We start from the raw sequence: 12486 nt of genomic DNA on the forward strand, positions 1-12486 counted from the left end.
CCTTGCTATTTGAGGACTTGGGACTAATAAAGTGTGTATACACCAATTTCTCAGCTAGGCCTTTTGTCCCAAGGAGTATTTTCGTCTTTGTATCATCTTGGCATTATGCTATATGCCAAATTAACTGTATTGATTGGAAAAGTTAATTGTCACAAGGATAGTAAAACCGTGACAAGACGAGTAAGATTACCTTCCAAAAGCTAACCAAACCAATCTAAACATAGAAACATTCATACCCTAAATACTTGACTACTTTCCTTACCGTAAGGACAATAATTTCATAAAGATAAGAAACTAGGGTTTGTCCCTAAATGAAGAAACCCTAGGCCTGATTTACGTCAGCTTAAAGAATCTAAACAGATTATTCCATCGCAGGACTTGCGCAACATGTATGAAATCATTTTGTGATTGATTCACAAGGAGAAAAGGAAAAAAAAACCCTCATCAAGGACGGCAGATCCTTACGCAAGTTATCTTGCAAAAAGACGTAGTTTTGGATATCCTTCTAAATAAGGAAAGTTGTAAAATAGAAACTAGCATATCTAAGGTACCTTAGGGTTAACCAAGTTGGGAATACCCTACACCGGAATATAAGGGGATCTTGCCAAGTTACAAGACACCTTGAGAACGACTGCTGATACACTCAAAAAGGAAAGAACACTTCCTTAGCAGTTTGCCATACAACTGGGTTGATTAATGGAAATGTTTGTGCTTGCTAGAGATTTTAGGGCTCTGTTTGAATTATGAATTACAAATTAAATAAGTACCTATACTTCAGGTTAAAATCCTGAAGGGGTTGTTGACCGCGCCGGGAATGTGGACCGAACCCGCCGCGAGAGGTCTTTCCGTTAAGCTCTACTTGGAGTAGGAGGACTTGGGGGCCAAGGGGGGCTCTAGCCGTAAATCCCTCGCCTTCCGGGTCCTGCACAAGAGGCTAACGTGACTCGGGATTGGATCTTGAGGCCCGCATACTAGTTGACGGGCAGAAGCTTGGAATAGTGATCCCTGGAGATTACTGGTTAGCCTTCGGCAGATTATGGAAAAGCCTACGGGCGGAACTCCTTGTATTTCAAAGATAAAATAATGAAATGTTAAAAGAACTTGCTTGATGTTGTTTTTCTATGTCTCGTGATAAGATTACGTGAAGGAACCAGTGCTTAACAAGGCTAATTAAAGAAGCTGATTGTTATATGTCAAATTAATGTGTTAGATAATTACATAACTAAAACAAACCGAGGAAAGTGCGGAGGATGGGCCATGGGTCCGTCCTACGGTTGGGTGGTCCCGGTTAGCCAGGAACTTTTCTCAAAAATCTCGAAGAACAGCGAAATGATCATCATCATCAAAAAGAATAATGTGAACAATGACCTAGAGTTACGTCTTACCCGATTTACGCTGTTTTAGGGGAACGGAATGGGACTATGCCTTATGGCAGAGAGGTTGAGCTTTGCATCCCTCTGGTTTCCCATTCTTCTTGAACCAAGTGCAGCGTGAATCCGCTTCGGACCTGGCGTTTCTGCGTAAAGTAGTTCGCTCGGATCTGACGCTAGTTGCTGTTAGCTAATGACCCCTTTAGGAAAACCCTAATTCCGGTCGATCCTAAGTGGGAACGGCCAGGATACTTCCGCTACGTGGCAGACGCGGGAAGAACTAGATCGCAAAACCCGTAACATTCCATGGGAGTGCCGGGCGGAGCTTTCTAGACATCCTTTCCGATGGACTGCTAAGACGTGTCCTGGATAATACTAGGGGACACATTACACAAGCAAGTGTGAACACTCTAAATTGAACTAATTATTTCAAAGCTTAAGCTTAAAAGAAGCTTAAGAGAGCTAAAAGCTTAAGAGAGCTTAAGAGAGCTAAAAGCTATTTTTTCGATGTCTCCTCAAATCCTCCAAAAATGAAAATTTCTAACCATGGGAATGATTGTCTTCTCTCTAGGCATTAGCTACACAAATTTCAAAAAGCACACACACACACACATTCTCTCTCTCTCTCTCTCTCTCTCTCTCTCTCTCTCTCTCTCTCTCTCTCTCTCTCTCTCTCTCTCGCCATAAATGTGGTTCATATGGACTGAGAGAATGAGGGGGAATGGGTACCAATTCAAGAGAGAATGTGAGAGATAGATCAAAGAAGCCCCAAGAAAGTGTCACTGTGTCAAGATTGTGGGAGAGAAGGAAGGAGTCTCGCTTGAAGCTTTCTTGCTTGCACAATGGGGAAGACACACAAGGGTGGAGGCTGAAAACAGTTTTTCTCTTCTTAGTTGTGTAAGCCAAAAAGAACTCTCTTACAAAGAAATAGAAGAACCCTAAATATGGGTCTCAAACCAAACTCAACTAACTAAGGTTGCATACTAACTGAGCCACGAACTAGAGTAGATAAGGATAGCTATCATGTAGCTATTATTCATGGGCGGTGTACCAACCGCGTCTGCAACTGACAAGTCGGTGACATAAATACACAACGGTCACCCTGGCGTATCACGAGTGGAGCTCGATATCTCAACACTCCCCCTCAAGCTCAATCCCAATTCCTGCACACCAAGCAGGTCTCTGAACTTGCGCAGCTTCTCTGTGCCCAATGCCTTCGTGAATATGTCAGCTACCTGATCCTCTGTGCTGACATAAACTAGATCAATAAGACCTAGTAAAACCCTCTCTCGCACATAGTGATAGTGCACCTCAATGTGCTTTGTTCTAGCATGATAGACTGGGTTATTTGCCAAGTGTATACTACTCATGTTGTCACAATAAATGACAACTGGCCCATCTGTAGACTGATGCATATCATAAAGTAGCTTATTCAACCAAGCTACCTCACATGCAGCCATTGCTGCACCCCTGTACTCAGCCTCTGTGCTCGACAAGGCAACTGTAGGCTGTTTCTTGCTGCTCCAAGTGACTGCAGCACTCCCAAAAGAGAACACATATCCACTTGTAGATCGTCTATTAGAAATACTACCAGCCCAATCAGCATCAGTGTATCCATGCAACTGTATCTGAACCCCAGTCTCATAAAATAGTCCATACTGCAATGTGGACTTCACATACCTGAGTATGCGTCTAGCCGCATCCAAATGTGATTTCCTTGGAGCCTGCATAAACTGACTTACCAATCCAACAGCATAGCTCAAATCTGGCCTGGTAATAGTCATATAAATCAAACTTCCTACTATGGCGTCTGTACATAGTAGGGTCTTCTAGAAGCTCACCTGCATCTGTGCTCAGCTTCACATTTTGCTCCAAAGGAACTGAAATAGGCTTACAGCCTGTCATCCCATATTTGGACAACATGTCCAATCCATACTGTCTTTGCAAGAGCTGTATCCCACTTGGTGATCTAATCACCTCAATGCCCAAGAAATAACACAGCTCTCCCAGATCCTTCATCTCAAACTTCTGCTTCAATAGCATTTTCACATGAAGGATATCTTCATCACTGTCACCTGTCATAATCAAATCATCAACATAAATGACAAGTAGCATAATACCTTTCTCTGTTTTTCTCACATAAAGTGAGAAATCTGCCTTGGAAATCTGAAAGCCAATAGTGACAAGATACTGTCCTATCTTGTCAGACCATGCTCTAGGTGCTTGCTTCAAGCCATACAAGGCTTTCTTCAACCTGCAAACAAACTCAGGATGAACATCATGCACATAACCTGGTGGCTGCTCCATATAGACCTCTTCTTGCAAATCACCATGCAAGAAGGCATTCTTTACATCCATCTGATGTAAAGACCATCCCTTTGATGCAGCCATAGCAATGACTGCTCTTACGATTGCCATCCTTGCAACTGGACTGAATGTTTCTTCATAGTCAATGCCATATGTTTGTGCATACCCCTTGACTACTAATCTTGCCTTGTATCTGTTTACAGAACCATCCGCATTGTGCTTCACCTTATAAACCCACTTACAGCCAATTGCATTTTTACCTTTAGGCAAAGGTACCAATTCCCATGTAGCATTTGCTTCCAAGGCATCCATTTCTTCATCCATGGCTTTCTCCCATTTTTCTTTTCCCATGGCTTGCTCAAAAGAAGTGGGTTCTGGTTCCTGTATCACTTTGACCATATATGCATAGTGAATGGCTATAAATCCATCATATTTCAGCCTATCCACAGGATACCTAGCTCTCGTAGACCTGCGCAAAGTAGGTTCACTCCCAGGTGCTCTCAAAACATCCCTGGTCTTCCTTACTCCAGGTGTAACAATAGAAGGAATACCCAACTCATCATCAATGCTCTGTTCTGAGCCACTGGATTCACCATTCACATAAGAGTGACCTGCATTCACATCAAACATGGGCTGATCAACCTTCTCTTTTCCTTTTCGTGATACCTGCATACCACTATCTGCATTACTTTGAGAAGATTCTCATGATCTCAATCTGCCTGTCCATGGCAAAGAATGTGAACCACTGCTAGAGGACGCTCCAGGTCCACTAATATTTTGTGACTGCTGCTGTGAATTTTGTGCAGCATTACCATTTTGTGCATCTACATCATCAATCACATTTACTGGTTTATACCAGCTACTCATCTCATCAAAAACAACATCTCTGCTCACTGTAAACTTACGAGTAGAAGGGTTATAGCATCTATACCCTTTTTGCTGCAGAGAATAACCAATAAAGATGCACTTCTCAGCTTTTGGATCCAACTTGGATCTCAGCTCATCTGGCACATGTACATAGGCAATGCAACCAAAAATTTTCAAATGAGAAATATCCGGTTTCCTACTAGTATACCTCTCCTCTGGAGTCATTCCATGTATTGCTGCAGTGGGAGTCCTGTTCATTATGTAGACTGCTGTAGCAACTGCTTCAGCCCAATAAAAATCTGGCAAGTCTTTTTCATTGAGCATGGCACGAGATACCTCTCCAATATGCCTGTTTTTCCTTTCTGCAATTCCATTTTGTTGTGGGGTATAACTGCATGAATATTGCTGCTTTATGCCATGCTCCTGCAAGAACTTTGCAAACTCATTTGAGAGGTACTCTCCCCCTCCATCTGACCTTAGGCATTTTATTTGTAGACCTGTTTCTTTTTCAGCCATAGCTTTAAGGGTTTTGAAATGCCCAAAAACTTCACTTTTCTTTTTCATAAAATACACCCAAACTTTTCTGCTATAGTCATCAATAAAAGTGACAAAATAATGACAGCCTCCAAGAGATGCAGCTTTAGTAGTCCACACATCATAGTGGATTAATTCCAATGGCTTTTCACTCTCTTGAACATGTCTAGGAAATGGTTTCCTTGCCTGTTTTCCAAACTGACAGGCTTCACATACCTTATGCATTTCTGCAACCTTGAATTTTGGCAAACCTGCAACAATATTTTGGGCCTGCATTGATTTAAGTCACTGTACATTAACATGACCAATGCGTTTATGCCAGATATCAATATCTGCAACTACACCGGTCCCATGTGCAAACATTGCTGCACTCAATTCAGACATGTCTGCATCCAATGTAAACATTCTGCCCTTCTTCTTTCCTTTTGCTATCAAGCGACCTTTATTTTTCATATCCTCAACAAAGCATCCATGAGGATTAAATCTGACCTGCAAGCCCTGTTCAACCATTTGACCAACAGAAACCAAATTCTTGGTGATATTCGGGACATGAAATACATCGGACAGGTATTTCTTTTTCCCATCCTGCATAGACAAGGGAATTTTTTCAATCTGCACAATAGGATGTGCAGTATCATCACCAGTCTCCACAAATCCTGGTTTTTCCATTTTCCTTGCATCCTCCATCCATTCTGCATGACCTGTCATGTGGTTTGATGCACCTGAGTCAACATACCATACATCATTGCTTTCTTTTGCACTTGTCACAGAATTGTTCATGTGCTGCACCATAAACAAGTGCTCATTTCTGTCATCACCCTGTCTACTAGAAGATGCATAATTCCCTTGTTGCAGTTTTCCATTCATGATGTCATTCTGCTTTTTATAGCAGTCTTTAGCCATATGACCCATTTTACCACAGTAGTAGCATTCAACATTACTGTTTGCATTTTGGCCTCTTTGCCATCCACCACGACCTCTTTGGCTCCCCCTGCCTCTAGAGTTACCACGTCCTCCTCCATAGGACTGGTTTTCTTGAGTCTGCTGCATATTCTGATTTCTGCCACGGCCTCCAAATCGGCCTCCTCTACCTCTGCCTCTACCTCTTCCAGCATTTGAGTAGAAGACAGCTTCTTTTGAAGTTCCTCCTGAAGAAGATGCACCACCATTTCTCTGTTCCTCAGAAATTAGAAGAGCAATCAACTCCTCAAAATCAGGAAATCTTTCACGAACTGAAATGGATGTCCGAAACTGTGCATAATCCTTTCCTAGACCATTCAAGGTCACAGAAACTAAATCATCATCTTCCACTGGCGACCCAATGGAAGCAAGTGCATCTGCAATCTTCTTCACCTTCATGTGGTAGTCATTGATGCTCATATTTTCTCTTTGCACATTGTGCAACTCTTGCTTGAGCTGCATTTTCTTGGCTTGCGTATTTGTGCTATACATCTTTGACAGAGTATCCCATGCCTCCTTTGGCGTACTTGCATCCTGAATATGCACAATCATAGAGTTTGAAATGCTGATAGACAGCCAGTACATAACTTTCCTGGCTCTCTCATGCCATGCTTTGAATGCCTGCATTTGCTGTTGATTGGGAACATCAGGAAGAACTGGTTCTTCTTCATTTCCTGCAACAAATTCCCAATATCCTTTTCCCATAAGGAAATTCGTCATTCTAAACTTCCATGCCTGGAAGTTGTTCTTGTCAAGCTTTTCAGTGACAATCTGTGAAAGAGAATCAGACGCCATTACAGAATACTGCAAGAAATTCTGTCACTGCAAAAAAACACAGCTTCACCCTCACAAGGGCAAATCTGCAAAACTGGCGAAAGTGGTATTTGACCACATAGTCACTTCCTAGTGACGATTTTGCATAAACAAGAACCAAGGATGATTCTGAAACTCCCAATGTCTCTGCGCACAAGCATACGATGCAATTTCTACAGTAACTTTTCACCGACCTGTAGAACAGTGGCTGCACAGCATAAAACTGAGCCTTTTCCTGAGTGCGTGCAGAAAACTTCCGTCTGTGAAACAGGCCCCGAAATGGCCTCAAATAAAAAAAACAAGGTCGCCGAGGGGAAAAATCCCACTCCCGCAACATATACTGCCCTCTTGCTTCACCGCGAAGGGCGTCTCAACCTGAGACAATGCACTCCTGCAATTTCCGGCTGTGCTACCTGCAGAGATCTGCTCCCAAAATAGAAAATGAAAGCAACACTGCTCCTCTTACCAGAACACCGCGAGCTTGGCTTGCTTTCTTGAGCTCCTTACCACGAACAAGGCTCTGATACCATGTCAAGATTGTGGGAGAGAAGGAAGGAGTCTTGCTTGAAGCTTTCTTGCTTGCACAATGGGGAAGACACACAAGGGTGGAGGCTGAAAACAGTTTTCCTATTCTTAGTTGTGTAAGCCAAAAAAAACTCTCTTACAAAGAAATAGAAGAACCCTAAATATGGGTCTCAAACCAAACTCAACTAACTAAGGTTGCATACTAACTGAGCCACGAACTAGAGTAGATAAGGATAGCTATCATGTAGCTATTATTCATGGGCGGTGTACCAACCGCGTCTGCAACTGACAAGTCAGTGACATAAATACACAACGGTCACCCTGGCGTATCACGAGTGGAGCTCGATATCTCAACACACTGACTATAAACGAGCACGAATGGATTCCCAATTTGGAAATACGAAGCATGTATATGCGATTTTATGAGTAAGTGGGCTTCCTCTCGATTTTATTATGCATATTAGTTTTCTATGGTTGAAATTTGTTTCTAGTATTTAAAAATGGTTCATTCTATCACAAATATCACTATGAATAGCAAGTCTTAATCATTTACACTTTTTATTCAAAACATGCAAAAAATGTAAAAGTGTAGTTTTATGCTAAATCATCAATTTTATGAGTTCCATAATGACAAATTATATTTCCATGGAGAAAAATGGGAAGTAACAATGAATATCTATATTCTTAAGTGTTGGACATCAAAAAATGCAAACAATTAAAATTTTAATTACAAATAATTGTGAAAATTTAGAGAAGAAATGAGTTTTAATCGAGAAAAAAATAGATATCGTGCATGGAACATTATGAAAATTTAAGGCTATATTTATGCAAGTATAATGGAGATAGAGCATGAGGATTTACCTCATCTTACCCCTGTTTTTATAATTTAGTGTTTATTTTTTGGTTACATTATGAAGAAACATGCATAGAAACACCTATTAACCTATCATCGCAAGCAAAACCCTAAATGGTAGGGAGAGAGGGGAATTTATATGTTGAATATGGTTCAAAATCTGATTTGTCTACTAGACTTTTCATATAGATTTTGATCTTGTTTTAAGTATTAAGAGGTACAATGGCACAGAGTAATCCAACATTACCTTATCATCACAACAAAGTCAATAGTAAAGGAAAATCATGAAAAGAATGTTTGAGCACATTCACAATACAGACATAATTTAACTAAAATGTTTATGTACTCAATGTCATCCACTTTCCATTGCATTGCATTGACATGATATAAAGAGAACTATCTCTTGGATGATAGCAGTTGGTTTCAAACTATTGACCCATGATAAGTGTGAGGCTCCCTATGCTATAGATTTAGCATAATTGTTCCCTTGGGGACTAATTTGGTGAGAAATATACAATGTCCTGAATGAATATTGTGAAGAGTGAACTTTGTGTGTATATGTTATATGTTAAGATGGTGCATCCTAGGGCCAATTCTGGGGAGTATAAGAGAGTCGTAGTGGGGCCATAGTTATAAGCTAGGGGGTGCTCCCTTTGTTTGTGTTACAATGTCGCGTATGGGATTCACACGGAGGGTTCATGAAGTGGCTCGACGTAGGGACGCTTTGCGAGATGGAAGCAAAGGATAATGAAGACCACTCAACTCATGGTAAATACATGGAGCAAAAAGAATTTTTAGGTTCCTTTTTCAATCGATTACAAAAATTGGCATAAAATAAAGTGGGAATTTAAGGCATTCAATCTTCTTCATAACACAAGTTCTCATACATAGAATTCTTAATTTTGATGCACGTAAAGGATAGCTTAACCACAGATCCTCAAAGTTTTGTCACAAGAGAGCATAAAAGACATGGATATACATGAATTGAAAGTATATAGGTTGGAATACATGCATAATTTTGCATTCTATCAAAAGTTATGATAGTTTTTGTAAATCAGCCCTGTTTGGACAGTAGCCAGTTTACTCACAGTTTGGTATACATAAAGGTCTCTCTTGTATGGAAAGTGCTTTCCTATCATATCGGAGCTACATGGACATGATTACTATCATCCTTAGTTTGGATTTGGTCCATTTATCCTTGGTTTTGAGGACAAAACCATCTTAGGGCAGGATGGTTTGTCATAAAAGAAAATACATTGATATTTTTGTACTCTGGAATCATGCTAATTCCATACCTTGTAATTTCCAACCCTTGTAAATTCAGCCCTTGCCTATGTAAATGTACCCTTAACTTTGGAGAGGAGGAGTTAGGATAAAGAAGGCAAGAGGATAAGAGAATACATCTTGTGGTTCATTCACAAAAATTTTACTGTTCACTTTCTTGATGTTAGCCTCCAAGAGGCCGACGTGACTCAAGATGGGATCTCGAGGCCCATGTACTAGTCAATAGGCGGAACTTGCAATCTTGTAGGATGATGGGATAGCCTTCGGGCATGATATTGGATGTACTCCACGATTTTTTTAAATAAAGAGCAGTTATTAGAGAAAAAGGAACTTGCTTGGCATTGTTTTTGTGTCGGTGCCTAAGTTACGTGAAGGAATCCGTGATTAATTTGTTTAATTAAGGAAGTTGATTTTGCATGTCAAAACGTAATGTGGTAGGTAATTAGATAACTAAAGCAAAATGAGGAAAGTGTGCTGGACGTGACTTAGGTTCGTCCTACGGAAGAGTGGTCCCGGTTAGCTAGGAACTTTTCTCAAATGATGAGATAATAAGACAATGAAAACCTAGTGTCAATAGATGTAGAATTTTCGGTTTATTTTGTTTTAGGGGAAAGGAATGGGACTATGCCGTATGGCAGAGAGGTTGACCTTCACATCCCTCTCGTTTTCCATTCTCGATGAACCAAGTGCAGCATGAATCCGCTTCGACTCTGTTGTTCCTATGCAAAGTGGTACATCTGGAGCTCGATGCTAGCTTCTTCCTAGAGACTTTGCTGATAGGAAAGGAACCTTGATGTCAGGTCGATCCCAAGTGGGAATGGCTGGACACTTCTACTCAGGGCTGACTCGGGAAGACCTAGATCGCAAATCCTATGTCATTCCCTATGAGTGCCAAGCGGAACCTTCTAGACACTCCTCCCGCTGTTAAGACGTGTCCCACAAGCGCACAAGCGGGCACGTTACACCACACAATGCACTATGTGTCAATCTTCTCCTAGTATGCTAGGGGCCGCTACTCTAGAATATTACACAAATTCTCTTAGACATCTAGCAAGATGTGAGTATTGGCTAGCTTTGAGGGTTTTACCAATGCAATTCAGTGACTCACTGATTGCTACTACTTACCCTTTACAATATTTCAATCTAGGGCAAAGAAAATCAAACAGTCAAATCATGGTTATGCACATCAAGACATTGTAAATGATACCCATGATGAAATAAGATTAGAATGAGTGTTGAAATTCAATGTAATAGGCTCTAATAAATGAAAAGAATAATAGTATTTCATCTATTGATCAATTCAGAGAAATAATTGACCAATAATCTACCATTAAGTAAAAAGCTCAGAGCAAGTAAGCAAATGAAATACCTTGATCAAGCTTGAACAAGATGATTGGTGCAAGCTCTAGTCCAATTATTGGAAGATTCTTCCATAATCCACCATGAATCCATCATGAAGCTCCAAGAATCCATAAAATCATCCCATACAAGCTTGAATAAGATTGAATTTGTGAAGAATCAATGGCCTTAATACTTGAATGTTGAAGATTCAAGATTCTTGAAGAGAAGCCCTAAAATAAACCTTCAATATGAGCTTCAAGAGGCTCAATATGCTAAAATTTCTTCAATTATTCAATCTTTCAATACAATGCTTACAAGAGTAATGTCTTTTAGTCTTGAATGAAAGCTTTCTTAACTAATCTTAAAATATTAAAATAGTTTCAGCAATAGCTTGTTGTCCATAGCCATTGGAAGGTGAAGAGAGCTTGTAGAGACAAAGTAACAAGTCAATCTTGTTGCCATTTATACTCCATAACCAAATAGGAGGCCTAAGGAGGAAAAAGATACATAATCTTGTGAAATTTGTCAAGATTTTTGACCATTGAAGGTGCATAGTTAGGATTTGACAAAGATAAAAGAGAAGCTTTAGAGGACTAAATAGCAATCGCCTTGCCTTCTAGAAGTGGCCAAATGATGCTTGATGAGCAAGGAATGAAGTTTGATCATCTAAAGATGGAGAAGATGCATGCAAGAATTCAACAAAAATTGAGAAAAAAAATACGAGCCTATTCATGGAGAGGTTTCTCGGCTCTCGCTCACATTGTGATGCTCTATCTTATGCTTAGAATATGAAGGTTCACTGCCCCATGGTCAGAGAAGGAGAGAAGATCACTAGAGAGCAAGATATTGAATTTCTTAGTAGCCACCATGAAAGCTTCAGCCAAAAGCTTGAAAGAGAGAGGGAAGAAAAAGCTTGTCTTAGAAAGTAATTGAAGTTCTAACTAAGACTAACTCTAATTACCATGTCTTTAACCATTTTACCTCCAAAATAGCTTCTTATTGATGCACAACCAGCTATTTTGTCCAAGATGTCTCCAAATCTACCTTCAAGTGCTCTAGTTAACTTCAACTAGTTGTCCTTGGTCTCCTTGGTCAGTGCACTTGACCATTTTCCCAACATACACCCTATCCTTAAGTAATTAGGAAGTAACAAGACTGTGAAAGAAAATTCAAGAAAGGATTATACCAAATGGATCAAAGACCAATTCTTTGATACCACTTGTCAAGGAGAGGGTTGAGAGGTGAGAGAGAGAAGAGCTAAAGAGAGAGAAAAGAGAGTGAAAGACTAACAAGGATTAGTAAGTAAGATGAACCACTACTAATCCTTGATACATTTTACCAAGATATTTCACTTTATCTCAAATTCTTTATAGATTGAGAGTTACCACCACAATAAAAGTTGTAGTACCTATTAGAAACAACTGAGTTGATGCTAACTAGTACAAATTTGAAAAAGTAAATAGAACAAAGGTCAAATTTTTTTATTCAAAATGAACTTTCAGTTTCATCATACGAGAAAATCTATTCTTTTTGTTACAAAGTTATTAGTTTTTCTCATTTCATGTTCCAAACTATGAAAATTGGACAAAGACTTATATGTTTTAAGGCTACAAGACTAGTTATCACAATTCT

This window comes from Lygodium microphyllum, chromosome 17, assembly GCF_053477565.2.
Source record: "Lygodium microphyllum isolate KBCC chromosome 17, Lygodium_microphyllum_v1.1.10, whole genome shotgun sequence".
In the NCBI taxonomy this organism is placed as follows: Eukaryota; Viridiplantae; Streptophyta; class Polypodiopsida; order Schizaeales; family Lygodiaceae; genus Lygodium; species Lygodium microphyllum.